Genomic DNA, 23,285 nt, shown 5'->3' on the forward strand with positions numbered 1-23,285 from the left:
GCCAGGCCCTGATGGCAGATGAACATTATATAGTGTCCTCCAAAAGAATGGAACACTTGGTATGTCAAACATTTTAATTTATCTATGCCATTTCAAATAAAAATAAATAAAAACTTCTAAAATGATCTTCCAAACCTAAAGCAAATCTCTACAACACGATATGAATTGATTAAAAATATAAAAACTAAGATGATGGGTTGCATAAGTAATGGAACGCTTATTATACTTGTAAATACAGTAAAACCCACCTATAATGGATTCAGGTGGACCAGCAAATTATGTCCATTATAATCAAAATTGATTATAGGTATGTAACTGATTAATTACCGTCAGAATGCGTTGAACGATCTACAGGGAATCCTGAATTGGGACCTGCCTAATTTAATGATTGGGTCCCAAAAAAAATCCTCATGGGGGGGGGGGGGGGGGCATTATGTGCACTAAATCCTAAAGCCTGTTATATGCTTCTGCTGCTCTGTAACACCATGCCATGCAATGAAGTCAATGTATGTGACAGTTTTAAAGTTCTCAGTCGCATTTTTATGCAATTTTTCTGGATTAATTCGTCCCTCAACAAACTCTTCTTTCTACAATCATCTACCTACAAATCACAGGTAAGGTGTACAGTTTCCTCCATGAATTGTAGGTCAAGACACTGAATATGTCTTGGACTTTATTTCTGTCAATTATGAAGAAATACAAACAGTATGGCACTTCATGGTAAATCTGTATGGAGTACAAAGTTCTCAAATACTGAGTGACTGGAAGAAGAAGAGTGAGGAAAGCCATCAAAACACCTTGACAACCCAGAAGATGTTCTTGGCTTCTCTGGCTGTGATGGGAGAAATTGTGCATCATGCATGTTTTGCCTTTTGTATCCCCAGTTACACAGCTTCATGATGAAGTGGTATAGCGGAGGGTTTTCTTTCACCAAAACATCAATTCAATCAATCAATTTTATTTATATAGCACCAAATCACAACAAACAGTTGCCCCAAGGCGCTTTATATTGTAAGGCAAGGCCATACAGTAATTACGTAAAAAACCCCAACGGTCAAAACGATCCCCTGTGAGCAAGCACGTGGCGACAGTGGGAAGGAAAAACTCCCTTTTAACAGGAAGAAACCTCCAGCAGAACCAGGCTCAGGAGGGGCAGTCTTCTGCTGGGACTGGTTGGGGCTGAGGGAGAGAACCAGGAAAAAGACATGCTGTGGAGGGGAGCAGAGATCAATCACTAATGATTAAATGCAGAGTGGTGCATACAGAGCAAAAAGAGAAAGAAACACTCAGTGCATCATGGGAACCCCCCAGCAGTCTAAGTCTATAGCAGCATAACTAAGGGATGGTTCAGGGTCACCTGATCCAGCCACCTGATCCACCTGATCCAATTCTAGGCTTGCATCCCAGATGTACCTTCTGACAAATTGTAGCTGAACTTTCACATCTTCTTTTTTAAGATTTTGTATTTGAAATGGCATAAACAAATTAAAGTGTGTGAAATACCAAGTGTTCCAATATTTTTGAAGGTCACTGTACATCCCAACACAATAAGATCTGTAAATATCTACACTGGAAAGTATGCAAGGAACTGGAGGTGGAAGTAAAGGAAAACATCTGCGAGCATGAGCCATCCTCATGAATGATCATGATGTATATAATAATTATGGCTCCACAATAATGTCCCATCCTCTATATACAATACAGCATATACTATATATGTGTATAATATGGTCATAATTTCAGATGTATATTTTGTAAAAATCTTGAGTGGAAATGTCTTTTTTCTTTTTTTTCTTTTTTTTTTTTTTTACTGCCTTGCTGACACTTGGTGTATGTGTCAGATGTGTTGACCCCAAGAAGCCTATCATCTTTGAGGTCAAAGGTCAAGGTCACTGGAGTATACTTTTGTAAAGGTCTTGTGAGTGCAGTAAACAATCTTTGCAATTGCTTGATTGTTACTAAACTCGATTTTTGTGTCATGCTGACCCACCACCACCACCAAGAAGCCTATTGACGTTGATGTCAAGAGGTCAAAATAACAGAACTTACTCACTCATTAATCTTCAGCTGCTTACTTCAGTTGGCGGGGGGGGCTGGAGCCTATCCCATAGGGTGCGAGGGGGGATACACCTTGGACAGGACGCCAGTCTGTCGCATTTGTAAAGGGCCCTTAGTGATTTCCTGGTCAGGCTGGGATTTGAACAGAGGATCCTCTGGTCTCAAGCCCAACATTTAACCACTAGACCATCACCTCCCTAGCAACGTTGGTCCAGGGGGTGCCGTGGGTTTGTGCAGACTATCCTCTTATTATTACTGCGGTCAGCTCAGCTGTCTGGTTTTGCAAGTGATATTGTGGAATGTTGGTGGAAATTGCATCAGAAGACGGACTGTGTTGTCCTTGATGTCTGAGATTATAGGAAGCCCTCCACCCTGAATGTTCTTCCCTTTTAAAGGTCGATGGTGGTTTTGTCACTTCACAAATCTTGGCACCAAAAAAGACTTTCTTGTTTCCTCACACCACATGAAGACCTGTGGGAGGCAGTGAAATGGGGGAGTGGGGTGAACTGTTTTGAATTGAAAAACAGCCAGAGTCCACCGTGTGGCTGGTCTCTGTTCGGCCCTGAAATAAACGGGCGTCTTGTCTAGGGTGAACTCGCCTCTCTCCCAATGACTGCTGGGATAGGCTCTGGCTCCACGCGACCCTTAATTAGAATAAGTGGGTCAAGAAAATGAATCCATGTCAGAAGTTGGACATTACACATCCAATTCTGTTCTGGTCTGGTGTGTGTTGAACAGGGCTGTGAGAACTCTGCGGATTCGTGGAATTATGCGGATTTCATCATTGGGCGGTGGGGAGTTTAGTGTTGTACTCTGTAATTATGATCATGTTTGTAAAACGCCTATCGCAAAGCATTCTTTTTTTTTTCGACATCATGCAAGTTTTATAAATCTGCAGTGTCCACGGATCCGCAACAAATAAAGTAAAATGCCTTACTCAAAGTGTAGCTGTTACGACGGTTGTTGTAAAGCGGGACTGGTTGGTTACTACGCGACGCTGTATGCCTGTGGACATCGCATACTTTTAAAGCCATCAAGTTTTTAAAAGAAGAATTTTGCGGTATGTCTGTGTCACGGAGCGATGTTGGACAGAGGGAAGATGGCGAGAAAGACGGTGTGTAAACGTTTGATAAGGAATCAAGAATCTGTGGAATTGGTGCTGGCTGAATTTAAAGTCATCTTCATGAACACATCCAAAAGATAAAAAAAAAAATGCTCACTGCAACTTGTGCCGTCAGGAAACACGTAAAAAAAAAAAAAAAATCTCTGTAAAACAAACATGCTGTTCAAACAGGATTTCAGACAAGATTATGTAACTTTTTTTTTAAATGTAGACTTTCTTTCATCGGAAAAAAGACACTGTGGCTTTGAATGGATTTACATGAATTTACACAAGAATATGTGACTTTTTTACTATAAGGTATGTTATTGATATTTTACCATGATTTTCAAAATATTCTACATAATATTCTACTTTAGCTGTGGTTTTTGAAATGCTTTAACAGTCTTTTCAGTCTTCGTGAACATCATGTAGTTTAATTGTGCTGAGTTGATTAATAATGTGGTTTACTATTAAAAGGAAAACCATTCCAGGTCCTACTTACATGTCCTATTCTGTTATTTCAACATTATCATTGACAAGTTTAAATGAAAAGTTGAATATAGGATCATTATATAGGAGAATATAGGATCTCTCCGATTGTTCTGTCTGAGTTATTTTCATTAGTTACTTCATCCAAACCATCAACATGTTTATTAGACCCCATTCCTACCAGGCTGCTCAAGGAAGCCCTACCATTATTTAATGCTTCGATCTTAAATATGATCAATCTATCTTTGTTAGTTGGCTATGTACCACAGGCTTTTAAGGTGGCAGTAATTAAACCATTACTTAAAAAGCCATCACTTGACCCAGCTATCTTAGCTAATTATAGGCCAATCTCCAACCTTCCTTTTCTCTCAAAAATTCTTGAAAGGGTAGTTGTAAAACAGCTAACTGATCATCTGCAGAGGAATGGTCTATTTGAAGAGTTTCAGTCAGGTTTTAGAATTCATCATAGTACAGAAACAGCATTAGTGAAGGTTACAAATGATCTTCTTATGGCCTCGGACAGTGGACTCATCTCTGTGCTTGTTCTGTTAGATCTCAGTGCTGCTTTTGATACTGTTGACCATAAAATTTTATTACAGAGATTAGAGCATGCCATAGGTATTAAAGGCACTGCGCTGCGGTGGTTTGAATCATATTTGTCTAATAGATTACAATTTGTTCATGTAAATGGGGAATCTTCTTCACAGACTAAAGTTAATTATGGAGTTCCACAAGGTTCTGTGCTAGGACCAATTTTATTCACTTTATACATGCTTCCCTTAGGCAGTATTATTAGACGGTATTGCTTAAATTTTCATTGTTACGCAGATGATACCCAGCTTTATCTATCCATGAAGCCAGAGGACACACACCAATTAGCAAAACTGCAGGATTGTCTTACAGACATAAAGACATGGATGACCTCTAATTTCCTGCTTTTAAACTCAGATAAAACTAAAGTTATTGTACTTGGCCCCACAAATCTTAGAAACATGGTGTCTAACCAGATCCTTACTCTGGATGGCATTACCCTGACCTCTAGTAATACTGTGAGAAATCTTGGAGTCATTTTTGATCAGGATATGTCATTCAAAGCGCATATTAAACAAATATGTAGGACTGCTTTTTTGCATTTACGCAATATCTCTAAAATCAGAAAGGTCTTGTCTCAGAGTGATGCTGAAAAACTAATACATGCATTTATTTCCTCTAGGCTGGACTATTGTAATTCATTATTATCAGGTTGTCCTAAAAGTTCCCTAAAAAGCCTTCAGTTAATTCAAAATGCTGCAGCTAGAGTACTAACAGGGACTAGAAGGAGAGAGCATATCTCACCCATATTGGCCTCTCTTCATTGGCTTCCTGTTAATTCTAGAATAGAATTTAAAATTCTTCTTCTTACTTATAAGGTTTTGAATAATCAGGTCCCATCTTATCTTAGGGACCTCGTAGTACCATATCACCCCAATAGAGCGCTTCGCTCTCAGACTGCAGGCTTACTTGTAGTTCCTAGGGTTTGTAAGAGTAGAATGGGAGGCAGAGCCTTCAGCTTTCAGGCTCCTCTCCTGTGGAACCAGCTCCCAATTCAGAACAGGGAGACAGACACCCTCTCTACTTTTAAGATTAGGCTTAAAACTTTCCTTTTTGCTAAAGCTTATAGTTAGGGTTGGATCAGGTGACCCTGAACCATCCCTTAGTTATGCTGCTATAGACGTAGACTGCTGGGGGGTTCCCATGATGCACTGTTTCTTTCTCTTTTTGCTCTATGCACCACTCTGCATTTAATCATTAGTGATTGATCTCTGCTCCCCTCCACAGCATGTCTTTTTCCTGGTTCTCTCCCTCAGCCCCAACCAGTCCCAGCAGAAGACTGCCCCTCCCTGAGCCTGGTTCTGCTGGAGGTTTCTTCCTGTTAAAAGGGAGTTTTTCCTTCCCACTGTAGCCAAGTGCTTGCTCACAGGGGGTCGTTTTGACCGTTGGGGTTTTTACATAATTATTGTATGGCCTTGCCTTACAATATAAAGCGCCTTGGGGCAACTGTTTGTTGTGATTTGGCGCTATATAAAAAAATTGATTGATTGATTGATCATTTAAAGATGCACTTCTTTTGAGATTTTTTTTTCCAGGAGATGCTGAAAATGTATCATTAGATGCAAAATTAATTTGGTTTCTGGGGCTCTGCAGGCCCTCAACCCTGGCTCATGGGGGGCTACGCCCGGATCCCCTACAAATTTTCCTCGGATTTCACAATTTTCATTTCACAGCCCTGGTGTTGAATCACGTGCATTTAGTTTTCAGGTTTTAACAGACAGAAAGTTTTATTAAGATTCATGAATTAATATTGCATTTAATAATTTTTCCATCATTTTTTGAGTGTGAAAAGTTTTGCTTTTTGAATATTGATACTGATTTTTTTCTTTATTAAAAAATTTGTGATTTCCCATTACCTTTTTTAAAAATATATTTTCTGATTTTAACCAATTTTGATAAAGTTTTAGATTTTTAACATTAAAATTATTTTTTGTGTTTTTGAAATATTTTTGAGTGTTTGCTGATTTCTAATTTCAATCATTTTACAGGTTTTTAAAAAATCTTTTATAATTTTTTCAGATTTTAAGCCATTTTCTTAAATGCTGTATTCAACTTTTTTCTGGCTTTTTTCTGCTTTGTGCTGATTTTTATTTTAATAATAAAGATGACACCGTGTAATTAAAGAAATGTCTCCTGAAATTATTTTAACCCATTTTAAAGGTTTTGTTTTCGTGTGTTCACAGCCTTCCCTTGATTTGGTCAAATTAACAGATTTTGATGTGAAAAGGCGGATCCACAAGTTGAAGGTCCTGATTGGTTTAAACTCCTTGTTACATTTCCTGAAGAAACAAACATACTGACAAGTTAAATGATTTCATGTTAATAGTAATAATTGTTACTGTTAAGAAGCTGTTGTTAATCTGATGGATTTTTTTTTATATATAAATGCAGTTATGTTCCAGAACATTTATAGACCAAATGGTAAACGGGGACGCCTGAGAGACGGAGACAGAGTTTGCTAGACTGAATTCTTCCTCACACACACAACTTCGTATTATTAGAATCTGGTTCTATTAAAAGTACGTCAGCTGTGTAATAAAAAAACACTTTGACTTGAGAACTGTATTATGGAGAACAAAACTGGACATTTATCTCTCTAAAAGGTTGCCATGGTATTTGACAACCTTTTACAACCATTTAACTTAAAACTTTGTTGATATTTAGTGTTAAAACAATTTGTATCTGAATAAGTAAAAATTAATTTGTCCAAATGGGTCATAGATCTACGGGGCAAATTAAAACCCAAATATTAATGTTGAGTCCAGCTGTCTGTTGTTCCACTGCTGTTTGTGTCTTACAGAAAATGGTGCACAGTTCTTAATTTTACTGCTTCTCTTATACTTCAAACTGAAACATGACTCTGGCAACACAATTTACAGATCGTTCAAGTTTAAATTATTTAGTTTTCATGAATGAATTTGTAAAATGTAACTTTAAATGTATATCATAGATCAAGTGTAATTTATTTGTGTATATTACAAACAAGTTGTGACAATAAAAGTACTAACAGGTTAATTGTACTACATGACGCTCTTCAGTTAAAAAAAAAAAAAAAGTGTGTTCGTGGGGCTGTTAATCTTGAAAATTGTCCACAGAATGAAAGTATGAAACTTTAAGTTTGTTCTTGATGACAGAAACTTTAATTTGAAAGTGACCTCTTGTAAATTATTTTATAATAGTGTCATAAGTGTTAAGTAAAACAAATTTTTAGTTATTTTCAAAATTTGCATTTTCTATTAATGATTATTGCGCTAAACAAATTCACTAAAAATAAATCGCAGCTAGAGGTGCTGCATTCAAATCGCAAGGCTGTCTGGTAATGTGCTTACAATCACCTCTTTTACTTTTTACACGGGTGCCAAACAGAGTAATTTAACATTTTGTAGGTTTTATTTTTTGTCTTGATGGATAATGGGAGTTTTTTCATTATGGGAAGAGATGACTGATGGCTGTGATAAACGCTGGTGTGGTGTTAATGAATGAGGTGCTGTGACTCTTAAGGTAATTTTCTTGATGTGGAACTAAACGCTGGCATTTTCTGGTTCAGGCTGACAATACAGAGAGACTGTTTTAAAACGCTATGTTTCTTCAGCCCCTGACAAGGAACTATTTTCAGATGCCATTGTCCAAAATCAGGACGCTTATGTGGATAAGTATACCATTAAGTTTTTACATACCGCCTTGAACTCAATGTAGCGGGATGAAAGTCCCGGGTCCCAATTGAAAAGACGTTCCCGCTAGCTTGACTAACGGGGAGTTCCCCTGTGGCTGACCTGGTAGAGGAACGGTCTTTTGGTGCGAGCCGCATGAGTTCGATTCCCCACCGTCGTCCTGGCCACGAAGGTCCTGCTGCTTCATCAACATGAGCACATCACCTGCTTATACCCACCTACTTCAATTTGCAGCCAATCACATAGCCACTGATACACTAGTCCGACAACCGGCCCTGAATTGGGCCTCTCTCTCCTAGTCTGTGATTGGTTGGCAGCCGAGACAGACGTCAGCCTCACTTTGATGTGGCATGAGCACTGCTCTCCTATTCGTCATTTAGGAGTGGGAATTCCCACTCCAAAATGGAGGCCAGTATCTGGCCCAATTCAGGGCCAGTTGTCGGGCTACTGATTCACTACAGGCTAAGGACCGCCCACATGGGGGCCAACCATGACTCAGGAATAAAAGTTAGGGGGTGGGGGGAACTCTGACTGTTGTTTGTGTGTATGCACCGAACAGCAGTTTGGAGTATTTTGCCTTCTTGGAGTACCTGAATGGAGTCCTGTATGGGGCTCCAGTGGGGGACTGCTGGGGGACTGAATGCATACATGGACAATAACAGACACCTGGAGAGGTGTGATTGGGAGGAACGGCCTCCCCAATCTAAACCTGAATGGCCATTTGGACTTCTGTGCTAGTCATGACTGTCCATAATGAATATTAGGATGCTCATAAGTGTACATGGTACCAGAGAACCCTAGGCCGAAGATCGATTTTGTGATCGTATCATCTGATCTGATGCCACATGTTCTGGATACTCGGGTGAAGACAGGAGCAGAGCTGTCAACTGATCACCATCTGGTGGTGAGTTGGATCAGAGGATGGGGGAGGACTTTAGACAGACCTGGCAAGCCCAAACGGATAGTGTGGGTGAACGGGGAATGTCTGGAGGAGCTCACTTTCCAACAGATCTTCAATTCACACCTCTGCTGGAGCTTTTCTAGCATCCCTGTGGAGTTTGGGAGCATTGAACCAGAATGGGCAATGTTCAAAGCTTCCATTGCTGAAGGTGCAGCGAGGAGCTGTGGCCTGAAGGTCTTAGGTACTTCAAGGGACGGCAACTCTCGAACACCATGGTGGACACCAGTGGTCAGGGAAGCCATCCAACTGAAGGAGTCCTTCCGGGATATATTATCTCAGAGGACTCCGAAGGCAGTTGCAAGGTACCAACAGGCATGAAGGCTCTGCTATGAGGGAGGCAAAGCAGCACATGTGGGAGGAGTTCAGAGCAACCATGGAGAAGGACTTTTGGTCGGCACCGAGGTGCTTCTGGTGGACCGTGAAGCACCTCAGGAGGGGAAAACGGGGAACCATCCAAACTGTCTACAGTAAGGATGGGACTGTTGACCTCAACTGAGGATGTAATCAAGTGCTGGAAGGAACACTTTGAGGAATTCCTGCATCAGACCGATGCACCCTCTATAGTAGGGCAGAGCTGGAAGCTGATGGAGGATTTTCATCAGTTTCCCTGGTGGAAGTCACTGAGGCAGTCAAACAACTCCACAGTGGCAAGGCCCCGGGGGTTGATGAGATCCCTCCAGAAATGCTGAATGCTCTGGGTGTGGAGGGATTGTCATGGATGAGACGTCTCTTCAACAATGCATTGAGGTCTGGGACAGTGCCTAAGGAGTGAGAAACTGGGGTGAATGCCCCCATATTTAAAAAGGGGGACCACAGAGTGTGTGCCAAATATAGGGGCATCACCAGTTTCCAGTTTGGTGGGCTCAGGGTCTCATCACTTCTTTATGCAGATGATGTAGTCCTGTTGGCTTCATCGGCCGGTGACCTCCAAGACTCACTGAATCAGTTTGCAGCCGACTGTGAAACGGCTGGGATGAGGATCAGCACCTCTAAATCTGAGACCATGGATCTCAGCAGGAAACCGACAGATTTCCTGCTCCGGGTAGGGAATATGGTTTGCCCCAAGTGAAGGGGTTCAAGTACCTCGGGCTCTTGTTCACAAGTAAGGGGACTATGGAAGGTGGGATTGGCTGGAGAATCGGTGCAGCAGGGGGGTCTACTGTACTATTGTGACAAAAAGGGAGCTGACCCAAAAAGCGAAGCTCTCGATCTACTGGTAAATCTTTGTTCCTACTCTCACCTATGGTCATGAACACACCTGGGCATTTTATGGCAAGTGGGCCGTATCTGGTCCTTTGGCTGACTCGGACCAGCCTGCAAATACCTGGGAATTAAAGAATAAATTATTTACAGTTCTATCAAGTTAGTGTTGCGGGTGACCTTCGTCCACCTCCCAAGCCATTTGTGGCTGCATGTGCGTGTCCTCTGAAGTATAGCAGAGCCTGGCACAGAGCGATCACTCCATGCCATACGGCCTGGTACTGCGCCATTGCATAATGTATGCCACACAGCCGCACAGCCTGGCATGGCGCCATTGCATAATGGCAGAGCCTGGCACTGAGCAATCACCCCACGGCACACAGCCTTGCATGGCGCATTTGCGTGATCCATGGGGAACTCTCCGTGAGGACAGCGATGGAGATGGTGGAGAGGGCCATGGATCCAGCGCCGGAGACTGTTTGGTTTTATTCCCACTTTCAGTCCCGTGATCGTGAATGTTTTGTTTTCACACTCATGTGCTCCTGGTGCCTTGAGCCTGGCTCCCAGGCTTTTCGGTGATGGGAAAGGTGCAGGATCATTTGTCCACCTTTTCCTGAGTTTTTAACTTTTTCTCCTTCATTCAGCTATCCTCCTGTGTCGTGTGACCGGGCCTTTATGACTGAACTCTTGTTTGTTTGTTTTTTAATTTCTCGGAAATCATTAATCCAATCAATGTGTATCGCTCCTCAAAAATGTCAGCTCATGCCAAAAAGAGAGAGGTGGATGCTGAATGCCGAATTTTCATGAAGTTTCATAAATCCAGGTCTTTTTTCAGTGATGATCATGTTTCAGCTGTGCTTCACATTTGATACACTTGTTAAACATCAACAGAGACAACATTTCTTGCACTGAATAAGAGAAAAAAACAAACAAACTGAATAACACAAAAATGTAAAAGGTGGTGGAAAATACAAATGTCTTCATGCACAGATATGATAAGAACTAGTGAACTGAGACACTTTTCTATTTTTTTCTGCACAGTTCAGTGACAATGATATTGTGACTCATCTTTAATATCTGGTTTAAAGTGATAATTTATGTGATGTCTTTAGAAGGTTAAGAGCCTCCTTGTTCCAACAGTAAGTTTCAGTTTCAACAGTATATTAAACTCAAAATGCATTTTGGGGTCAATGTGATGAAAAATGATCACAAATGTAATGAGTCAAAAATGTTTCACATTTTGTTCACTATTGTCTTGGAAAGTTTGATTGAATAAATTACTTTTTTGTAAGGTTACCTCTTTTTTTTCATTGCCTAATCAGAACATCTAGTTTGTCAAAACAATTCTATTTACTGCTTTTTATATAGGAATCAAATTATTATTGTGTAGACTTGAGTTTAGTCTTTTGGCCCGGCCCTCCACAATATTTTCTGTTTCTCATTTGGCCCTTTGCAAAAAATAATTGCCCACCCCTGGTCATGAGGGTTGGGTCATGACCAAAAGTACTAGCGGCCGAAATGGGCTTCCTTATGAGGGTGGCTGGTGTCTCCCTTGGAGATAAGGTGAGAAGTCCGATCATCTGTGGGGAGCTCAGAGTAGAGCTGCTGCTTTTTTGCATTGAAAGGAGCCAGCTGCGGTGGTTCGGGCATCTGATAAGGATGCCTCCTGGGCGCCTCCCTAGGGAGGTGTTCCAGGCACGTCCATCTGGGAGGAGACCCCGGGGAAGACCCAGGACTAGGGGGAGAGATTATATCTCCACATTGGCCTGGGAACACCTCGGCATCCCCCAGTCAGAGGTGGTCAATGTGGCATGGGAGAGGGTCATCTGGGTTCCCCTGCTAGCAGTTGAAGGTGAGTGATAAGTAAGTGAGAATATATTTCTATATAAAATATAACAGATAAAAGTTATATATCATAAAAAATGAAAATATAGTCTCTCACTGTTCATGTTATATAGTGAAAAAATAAAAGTTATGACAGACTTCGGGCCACATGTTTTTGTTCCACTTGGGGGTTTTATAGGTGTAGACCAAGTTTGAACTCAATCAGATAATATTTAGAGGTCCCCCAGAGTGACACATTTTCCTTTCAAACTACTGGCAAGACAACGTCACCCTAACGGGAGAAGACTCTGATGCCATTATTTTTCTTTTACAGGTACATGTGATGGCTTGTAATCTCAAAAAGTGGTGGTTGATTGGTCACCCAGAGGAGAACATTACTGTAATTACTAGATTACTACATTGCTTGTTTGGGGAAAATTGTTGCTTTGTGGGGGACCCCTAAACAGTGTCCAATTACAATAAAATTGGGCACAGATCTTTTATTTTATTAGTGGAACAAAAACAACATGTGCCCCCAAAGATTTTGTGACATTTGACATTTTGAACAGGTCTAACACACACACACACACACACACACACACACACACACACACACACACACACACACACATATATATATATATATATATATATATATATATATATATATATATACTTCATATCAGGTCAAAGACAGAGCCGTGCTATGTTCGACCATATAACCAGCATGAACGTCCGATCATCATCAGACAAAACAGGGTAATTCCCTAATTATGTCGATGTCAGGAATAAGGTGGACAATTATACGTCAGAGTCCATTAATGCTCAACACCCCAACAGTTGGTGGCGGTAATGCACCAGGTTGCAGACCACAAAAAAACTTGATAGAAGAAGAAGAATCCATCGAAGAAGAACCGTTTCCTGTTGTCGTCCGAGGCTAAAGCTAGCTAGCTGGAGACGCTGAAAACTCTTCTCTGAACAGATCAAACTTCACTCTGTGATCCTCGAATATGTTTTTTGAAGAGCCCAGAAGCACAAAGGTCGACAGTAAACCGGAAGAAGAAGAAAAGGCGAAGTTAGCGTGAAAAGGTGGAAGAGCTGAGAAGGTTGTTGAAACAGCGGCTAACTGCTGCTAATGCTGAGATATTTGAGTTGGTAGAAACAAACAGATCGCAGAGCAGCAAGAAGAAACGAGTGGATTTAAAGAAGAGAAGAAACTAGTCAACGTGTTGGAAGCTGTTTTCAAGCCTTAAGTTTGCTGATCCAGAGCAGGTTTGTCCACTAAACTTTATTTCAAACCAACTCCACCACATTCAAATGACAGCTGTTACTTTGTGTTGGAGTTCTTATTAGAGACTGAACACCAAATATCAGCAAAAATAAATAAGACAAACTGTGCTTTATGATGATAAATGAAGGCGGACAGTTCAGCTGACAACCCACGCAAACACGGGGAGAACATGCAAACTCCACACAAAGGCCACAGGTGGGAATCGAACCCATGACCTACTTGCTGTGAGGCAACAGTGCTAACTATTAATCCACGCTATTGCCCTAAGTAATAATAATAATAATAATACATTTATAAAGCATTTTAAATGAAGAAAAAAATCAACAAAGTGCTGAACACAAATTAAACCAATTAAAAACACAAAATAATTAAGTAGAACAAGTAAAAATAATGAAAACCTAACTACAGGCAATCAAAAATGTTGTAAAAAAAATAGTCTTAAAGTCACATTTTAAATGCCAACAGTCAGCCTGTTCCACAAGATACAAGCATGGCAAGAAAAAGCTATTTATTTTAAAAGCCAACACTTGTCCCTCTCACTTGACCTGATGGCTAAAATACCTCCTACAGAAACTTCTTTCAGGCCTTACAATTGATTTCCTTCAGTTTTACTCTTTAATAGATAAACCATTCAAAAATGACAAAATATATTTTGCCTGCATGCCGAAATCGACCTGCATCAATTTTATTTTTTATTTTGGTGAATTTCATAGACTGTGGTACAGCTGGTGCACAGGATGTGTGCTTTTGAATGATACTATGCTGTATGTGCCTGTGGGATTTTCCTGCTGACTGACGTAAGCCGTCAGGCTGCAAATTCACATGGTGTGATTTAGGAATGTATTATGGGGCAGTAATTTGTAAGCATAGATTTCACATGTAAATATTAATCAAGTCACTGTTTTATACCACAAATGTTGTTTTGATAGGTTTTAATCTCTGTAAATGATTTACACATACTTGCATGAAGTTTCTGTATATTTCAGAGCTCATTGCAGGTTAAGGAAAGACACTTAAAGAATAGTGTTGCATGTTTAGTGATATCTGTCTAATGCTATGGCATTTATTGTCAGTACATATGCTACAGCACGAGGCAGGTATCACTGAAAGAAGGTCTTCATAGACAGATTCTTTTATTACAGTCAGACTTCCACATACCCCAACATACAAAAAAATATAAAATGGAAATTCATGAAATTAGGTTTTTCTAGTGGCCCCGAAATGCCTTTAAAATGCTCAAAACCTGTGGGCCCCCAACAGGGGCAGCGCCCCTGGACCCTGCTGGGGCCTCTGCTGTTTTTTTTTTTTTCTTTGCCCATTCTCATTCTTGCATTTTGTGATTAACAGTTTGTGGATAAATCACGATTTGCAGCTGATTCAAGTTTTGAGGGTTAATATTCTATCAAATTCTATAAATCTTTGTAATACCTCAATAGCAGGATGTAGTGGCTCAGTTGAGGCATTCTAGATATGTTTAACCAAAAAAAACCCAAACAAAAAACAACTGCTTAAACCGGTCCTTATAAACTTTGAAGCTTTCGTCGAAGATAACCTCTGGTCCACCGCCAAAAATCATCTGCACCATTCTGAGTGTTTGTGCCACTCGGAGGTCTTCCTTTTCCGTGTCTTCTCTTTTGAGGGGGGAAAAAAAAATCCCAAAAGCCTCATTGCCAAAACTTCTGTTGTGTATCCAGAAGTGTGTGAGTTGTCAGAAGATTTAGACTGCGTTGTGGAATAGAACACAACTTTATTCCAAAATAGAGTCGGCAACTCAACACCTCCTCTTAAATAGGCCTGGGCCCCCCTGCTGGTTCCTTTCTTTAGGACACCACATGTTGCTAGTTTTAACAACAACAACAACAAAAAATGTTATGGTCATTAATTAAGACTTCAAAAAAGGAGCATTTTAACATTGAATAAATGTATAAAATGGTTATGGTTAAAAAACAAACATTGAAAACAGGTTTGAAAGTGAAAGTTTATTCATGTGTATTTATAGACGATTGACTGGACGCCAGTTAATCACAGCGCCACATTGAGACAGAAAAACACATTCACACCCATGTACACACACCGAGGGTCAGTTTAAAGTTTTCAGTTCACCTAACATGCATGTCTTTGGATGTGGGAGGAAGCCGGAACACCCAGAGAGAACCCACGCAAACACGGGGAGAACATGCAAACTCCACACAGAAAGGCCACAGGTGGGAATTGTTCCCATGACGTTCATGCTGTGAGGCAAAAGTACTAACCACTAAGCCATCGTACTGTCCTAAGTAATAATAATACATTTATAAAGCATTTTAAATGAAGAAAAAAATCAACAAAGTGCTGAACATAACTGCAGACCAACATTAAACAAAGATCCCCATATCCCAAAATAAAACCAATTCACAACACAAAAGAATTAAGTACAACAAGCAACAATAATGAAAAGAAGATTAAAAACCATAAAAGTAACTATAGGCAATAGAAAATACGTTTTAAAAATACTCTTAAAGTCACATTTCAAATGCAAACAGACAGCCTTTTCTACAAGGTTCGAGCATGGCAAGAAAAGGCTATGATGCCTGCTGGCAGCGGGATCCCCCGCTGTCCATCTGGACCACAGAGTGATTGGTTGGTACAGCCATGATGCGCAGCAAACCTTCCCGCTGTCTGGCTGCGGCAAGCAGTGATGAGGGTGGACGGTCCTATGTGGTAGATCCCTGATGAATCAATGTTTCTGGATACGACTCTTTAGATCCTTCATGCCAGTTCAGATGAGGCCAGAATTTATTCACATGTTCGCATACAAGCCGTTACGGATCTTCCACACAGGACCGTCAGCCCTCATCACTGCTCACAGCAGCCGGACAATGGGAGGGTCCTCTGTGCGACATGATAACCAGTCGCACGGTTCAGAGAGTCCATTATGGGCACAGCCGAGCACTGTGTAATGCTTTCATACCAACACCTGACTTGACACTTGTAAGGTTTACATATGATATCCAATGTATGGCCTGATACATGTAGTCTCGGTTCTCCTGATTATAGGTATACTGTGATGCATCGCAGGCTAGGGGCCATCACTGATGCACCGGTAATAATGTGTGTGCACGTCAGTGATCTAATGGCCGTAGTAGTCTGATCACGTCTGTCCATGTACGACAGTGATGCGATAGTCAGTGGACCATGGTTTGCAGGTCATCAGTTCATAGGCTGGATGTCATTCGACATCCAGCAGAGACACACGGCAGGTCTCCAAAAGATAGCAGACCTCAGCGCTTGCTCTGCCACGCCCCACCTCCCTCCCACGGAAACTTTGGGTGGCGTTTGAACCGCATTCGCATGGCATTCAAGGTGTATTTGTAATGTTCTTACTGCAATCTAACAACATTTTAGGTATTCGTACTGTGTTACAACTACATTTGGACTGCATTTGAAAGACTTCAGACAACTTTATTGGTCTCTCTAGTGGCCCCGAAATGCCTTTTAAATGCTCAAAACCTGTGGGCCCCCAAAGCTGATGCACACAGAATAAGCACGAATGAGTCGAGGTTGGATCTGTCCACATTCTAAGTAGCCTAATGGCATTCTTACACAGCTGTTGGAATATCTGTCCCTCTGGACTGTTGCTCAAATAGGGCAGCACAGTCTCATTTGAACCTCGGCGTGATATCGCAGGGGTGAGCACTTCTGGAGACAGCCTCCCATTGCACAATACAAACACAGCATAACTTTACACAGATAAATGGTCTAATGTTTTGTTGTTTTTGGCTGCAATCACCGAAGCAGTTGCGAAAAGCAGTTTTTTTTTGTTTTGTTTTTTCCAGTTCCCAGTGGAGAAGGGACGAGCAGGAAATTTGAGAGGTTGTGTCATTAAGAGTTAGCCTCCACACTTTGACAGAGTAGCTGTGTTCTCTCGCCTGCAAAACCGCCTCAACATGTTTGAGCTCTGGGTCATAATCAAGCTGCAACACATGTCCACTTTCCAGTAAGCAATATGATCTGTAGACATTCTAAACTATTTTGTGGCAATCCACAAAACGTGAATTCAAATTTGTGAAATTTAACACAAATCCTGATGTAACCTCCACTTGATCAATTCCATCAGTGCAATAACTTAATGTCATCAGGTCAAACTCACCACTCTGATACTTTTATTTTAATGAGTGTTCTTCTAACATTTATTGTTAATTTGTTTCTTTATAGACATGCAGCCGTTGTTGGTGATTAAAGAAGAAACTCTCCCTGAACACCAGGAATGGAATCTGAGTGTTGACCAGGAGGACATTAAAGAAGAACAGAAGCTGTGGATAAGTCAGCAGGGAGAGCAGCTTCAGCAGCTGGAGGAGGCAGATCTCAGCAAGTTTGGTTTCACTGCCTTCACTGTGAAGAGTGAAAATGATGATGAAAAACCAGAGTCATCACAGCTTCATCAAAGCCAAAGTGATGAGAGCACAGAGACTGAGCCTGTAGCCAGCAGCTCATATGTACACAGAACACTGACAGCAGAAGCTGATGGAGAGGACGATAGAGGACCACAACCAGCCAGCAACTCAGGTCCAAACAGTCATTTACAACCAGATACCAGTGGCAGGAGATCAGACAATTCTGGAACTGGGACTGATGACAGCTATGACTGGACACAGACCAGGGAACTTCGGTCAAATTTTAACTGTCGAAAAAATACTAATATTGTTCATTCAAGCAACACTGATGAGAAAAAATTTAAAAGCTCTAAATATAGAAAAGCATCTGGTCTCATGAACAACTCGGAGCAACAAAGCAAGAGGCAAGGCAAACCATTTAACTGTTTTGATCAGAGTAAAATACAGAAACTAAAGGACACTCTGGACAAACACATTAGAATTCAGACAGGACAAAAAACATTTTTCTGTTCCCAGTGCGGTCAAAGATTTGGACGAAAGAGCTACCTGAGCAAACACATGATAATTCATACAGGGAAAAAAGCATTTGTCTGTTCTGAGTGTGGTCAAAGATTTGGACTAAAGAGCAATCTGAACAGACACCTAATAATTCATACAGGGAAGAAAGCATTTGTTTGTTCCGAGTGTGGTAAAAGATTTGGACTAAAGAGCAACCTGAACACACACATGATAATTCATACAGGGAAAAAATCATTTGTTTGTTCTGAGTGTGGTCAAAAATTTGGACAGAAGAGCACTCTGAATAAACACATGATAGTTCATACAGGGAAAAAATCATTTATGTGTTCTGAGTGTGGTCAAAGATTTGGACTAAAGAGCAACCTGAACACACACATGATAATTCATACAGGGCAAAAAGCATTTGTCTGTTCTGAGTGTGGTCAGAAATTTGGACTAAAGAACAACCTCATCAGACACCTGATAATTCATACAGGGAAAAAAGCATTTATTTGTTCTGAGTGTGGTCAAAGATTTGGACAGAAGAGCACTCTGAACAGACACATGATAACTCATACAGGGAAAAAATCATTTATCTGTTCTGAGTGTGGTCAAAGATTTGGACAAAAGTGCAACCTTAACACACACATGATAATTCATACAGGGCAAAAACCATTTGTCTGTTCTGCATGTGGTCACAGATTTGGACAAAAGAGCAACCTGAACACACACATGAAAATTCATACACGAGCCTCCAGTGTCCTCTGTCCCACTATAAAGGGGGTTGCCAGGAGAGAGCTTGGTATGAGGATGTTTCAAAGAAAAACCCCAGCTAAAAACTCCACAAAGCGCCTAGACGCCAGGGCGTGTGAAGAAAGCAATGGTGCAACTTCTCCTAGTGCTGCGGGGAGACATCTCTCCTGTGGCAGAATTCAGCTGGGTCATCCACCGGATAGTTCTGAGCCTGGATCCCAGCAACAACACCATCAAAGGGCCAAAAGAATCCAGTGAAACTACACCATTGTAAATTGGTCAGTTGGGGAGAAGAAAAAGATCTTTCACTGCTTCACTTACTCAAACATGAGAAGTGGGGCAGGAGATCAAAGGCAGTATTTGAGGAGAGGATAAGTCACCATCTTGAAGAAGGCCCTTGGATACAATGTCAGTAATGTTAAGGTGCAACTTTAGACCCCATGTCTGGGGCCCACTGCACTCTAAGAAGAAAGAAAATGCAGTAGAATGAAATTCAAAACAAATGAAAAAGAGACAAAACAAAAAGACAAAAACCATTTGTCTGTTCTGAGTGTGGTCAAAGATTTGGATGAAAGAGCACTCTGAATAGACACATAATTCATACAGGACACAAAAACTAAATTCCAAGACCTTAAAAAAGATTTACAAACAATATGGTCATTGAAAGAGATCGAGACCGGGATTAAAGTTCTCCATCACTACGACAGATTTCCTTCAGTTGGGCTCAACTGGCTCTAGCCATTTTGCATCTGCCTCAGATTTGCTGTGGCAACCCCGTGTGCAAACATGGGAACAGCCGAAGGGACTTACTTTTTTAGGCGAGATTATCATTTCTATTATCTATTGACAACAGTTGTATGACAGACCTTAGACGCTTAATTGCTAACCAAACACACATTAACCGTGTGGAGTCGACAGACGCGCCACCGTGTCAATAGTCACATGGCCGAATTAAGTGGATGTAACAACCAATTCACTGCACTCGGAGTTGCCTATTGAATGCGTATTGAATGTGCAGATTTAAATTTTTATACCAACTTTTAAATTTTGTTAATAGGCCAAGTAAAAGTTGACTTATGGGTATTTTTTATGCCCAACATTTTCATGAATATTATTGTCATTTTTGCTGCGCGATATGTACACAGCTACAGCAAAAAGGATAATTTCCTTCTCTGCTGCAGCAGTGATGGGTGGGAAAAAAACACGACTCCCTCTTTATCATTGGTGGAAAACGCACAAGCTAACCAGTCAGAAGTCACTAAGCCCAGTTTCTTTTCTTTCTTGTCCCCCTCTGTCCATAGCAACACAAGTATAAAAAAACAAAATATGAATTTCTCTTTATTACTGGTGGAAAATGAACTACATAAGCCAATAACAATGATCCCCAAGCCACGTAATTTGGTTGCTGAGGGAAGGAATATTGTGGGTGATTGGGTGAGGAGAGAGAAAAGATGAGATGATGAGAGTTGTTGTATTCGAGAGATATTTAGCGTGTTTTGTGTGTGTATTTAGTCCGTGGTGGAGTATTTAGCATGTGTCGTGGTGGTGTGTTTTTTGTAAAAATGAAGCATCTTAGGAATGTTGAGCAAGCGCTTCATTTTTTTTTTTTAACTAGAGGAAGCTGGTGTGTGCAGTGTGTCCTCAGAGTCTGAACAAGACAGTGAGGCTTCTAATGATGGAGACAATCCCTTTTTTGTTCTGGACGAGCAATCAGAGCAGGTGGATCCATCATGCACACAGAGATCTGAGTGTGTGTAGAGCACATGAGGGTCGGAGCACGCGCTTCTCTATCCAGCTCTGACTGCTGGAACATGGAGGAGGATGTAGACACTGCTCCAGCAGTTAGCAGATTCCAACTTCAGAGCACACCAGGAGTCCAGGTAGATACGCTTTCACCCCAAAGTCCAAAAGACCTTTTTCTCCTGTGTTTTGCAACTGATACAGTCTGGACAATCTGCATAAACACCAATAACAATGCTGCAACAAACAAGGAGTTAGGGAAGAAATTCAGATGGACTGATCTTGATGTGGACGATCCTTACAAATTTTTGGTGGATTTTGATGTACGTGTTATTGGTGTCACATTCACCCTGATGGGAGGGTGCTGCCATACAAGATGCTCACTACACACTGGGAGCAATTAGGGGATTAAGGTCCTTGCCCAAGGGCCCTTAGTGATTTTCTGGTCAGGCTGGGATTTGAACCAAGGATCCTCTGGTCTCAAGCCCAACGCTTAACCACTAGACCATCGGCCTAATGGGGCTCATTGCATTCTATTAGAAAGAAATCCATCCAATAATCTGAAATTCACCTAAATGGTTTTTCCTTCTTCAGTTCTTAATGGATTTTGATGATCTGTTTTTTTTGTTTGTTTGTTTGTTTGTTTGTTTCCTTCATCTAAGTGTAATGATGGCCAGCAGGAGTCGCTGTGCATATGATGGTCAATTCAATTAATCTAAAAATTGTTCACAATACTTCCTTGCGGAAATATGAAATCACAAATTTTAGAGAAAATGTGGACTTCTTTGGGGTGAAATTCACCCAAAATATTTATTATTTCATTTTTAAATGGATTTTGATTCAGATTGTTTTATTTGATTAATTGAATCACTGTTCACAATTCTTCCTCACAAAATTAAGAATTATGTTGTAATCTAGACTAGTTGTTTGGAAAATAATAAAATTAACCCAAAATGCTTCTTTTCCTCCAGTTTCTGATTGGTTTTAGTTCTCATGGTTTTGTTTGATTTGTCAAAGCTTTGTTTTTGAATGCAGAATTTTGAAATTTGAATTTGGAGGGAAATATCAACTGTTGGTCATGAAAACTATCACATTCACCCAAAATTGAGCATGTTCCTGAATTTTATGTTTTCTGATAAGGGGTGAAAAAAATTCTACAGATTGTCATTACATTTTTGGAGGTGAACCAGAGCTTCCAGCAAAAATGTTTCCAGCAAATTTCTGTCCCCTGATACAGTTGACACACTGTTGTCAACATTTCAGCTTGTACTTCAGGCTTCATTCAAAAGTCTGTTTAAACAAAAGTGTAAACACTAAAATGACTATTACAGAATTTACAGCCGTTGGTAAAGATTTGTGTGACTTATATACTGACAGATAACACATTTCTCACTGTGAGTAATATTTATATCAGTCTGTCCCAGGAGTCAAAGCAAAAAACAAAATGAATTTCAGTAATAAAACAATAAATACCAATACATTACAACAATGCAAAAAAAATACACAAATTGAACAGCTGACAAAAGGACATACATTTCAAAGTTGATTCTGCTGTGACTATTGTTGACATTAGTTGCAACTCTTGTCATTTTTGCAAAGTGAAAATATTGCACATATCTTATGGGAAATATTTTGAGGGTATGTCTAAATACTTTCGGACCTCAGCAGCTCATCTGAGACGGAGTCTCTTCACCCAAAACGATCAAATGGATTAATGTGGTTATTAACCATCAGACGACAAGGTAAAACCTTTTAAATCATTCTAAAGTCAGTTTTAAGCAGAAACAATGCGATACTCTGTGACGTTTTGAAATGACAGATGCACAGTGAACGCATCAGTTAGCAGCTCATGTAGCTGCGGCGCTCTTATCGCTTCCTCCGTCTTTTATGGTGAAATAATGCTGAATTCATGTGGAAATTATTGTTTTACAAAAGCTTCAGATATCTGTCGCTGAGATAGATGATGACTGGACTGCAGTTTGTAGCAGAAACGAAGTGATAATCAGTGAACCGCGGCTAATGACGCATGTGCACTGAAGGCAGGGAGGACCGATTTTTAGGGGGGACTGTTCGGTCTGCGACACCGCCATTATGGCAGTGTTCAGGCTAGGCTTTTTCCTGATGCAAAGCCAAGATCGACTTTGAAATCTCCGCCCCCTCTGTTGCTGCATTCAACGCAAGTGAATTTATCAAAATACATAGAACAACGATGCCATGTACTGAATGGGAGCAGTAATAGCAATGTAGATACTTGTTAGTCTCAAATACAGCTCTGCACTCAGAATGTCTCAAAATTCTGGATCATGAATACATGTGATCAGCAATTCACAAATGCTGAATCACACTTCACAAATAGAATTTTCAGTTTTGCAAATGCCTTTTTTCTTTTTCTTTTTTTACAAATGACAAAATTACATATTTACAAATACACATTTATTTTTAAAAACCAACACACAAGTTACAAATCAGAAATTTGTGTTTGTGGATCACAAAGCACATGTGCAAATCAAGCGATATTTGTAGATCACCCTCTGTGCATTTGCAGGTAATAATGAGACAACTTTAAAATGGAAAACAAAATGAAATTTGACAGTGAAGAGGAACCTATTGATCCAAAGAGAGACCATGAAGTTGTTGGCAGCTTGATTTATATCCTGACATGCACAAGACAAGACCTTCTGAGATCTGACATAATCAGGCTTACACAGAGCAGACTAGCTGCTCTTTTATTTTT

At 40.4% G+C, this 23,285-nt stretch overlaps 1 protein-coding gene and 2 long non-coding RNA genes across 5 annotated transcripts in view; 1 reads left to right on the plus strand and 2 right to left on the minus strand.

Moving 5' to 3' along the window:
* Nucleotides 1-23,285, plus strand: part of LOC117504818 — a 3,434,143-nt gene that overhangs the window by 2,915,605 nt on the left and 495,253 nt on the right. The window lies entirely within an intron of this gene.
* LOC117504910 overlaps nt 1-23,285 on the minus strand; it is a 360,669-nt gene that overhangs the window by 156,424 nt on the left and 180,960 nt on the right. The window lies entirely within an intron of this gene.
* LOC117504866 lies at nt 17,960-21,632 on the minus strand. Of its 3 annotated transcripts, none has more exons than XR_004558920.1 (3): nt 18,779-21,632; nt 18,443-18,526; nt 17,960-18,358 (listed from the first exon to the last, which is right to left on the minus strand). It is a non-coding gene; the product is annotated as an uncharacterized LOC117504866 (long non-coding RNA). The 3 variants fall into 3 exon arrangements; XR_004558918.1 differs by having other exon boundaries at nt 18,695-18,781; XR_004558919.1 differs by lacking the exon at nt 18,779-21,632 and adding an exon at nt 18,707-18,774 and having other exon boundaries at nt 18,443-18,538.

The sequence above is a fragment of the Thalassophryne amazonica genome, chromosome 23 (genome assembly GCF_902500255.1).
Source record: "Thalassophryne amazonica chromosome 23, fThaAma1.1, whole genome shotgun sequence".
Taxonomy (NCBI): Eukaryota; Metazoa; Chordata; class Actinopteri; order Batrachoidiformes; family Batrachoididae; genus Thalassophryne; species Thalassophryne amazonica.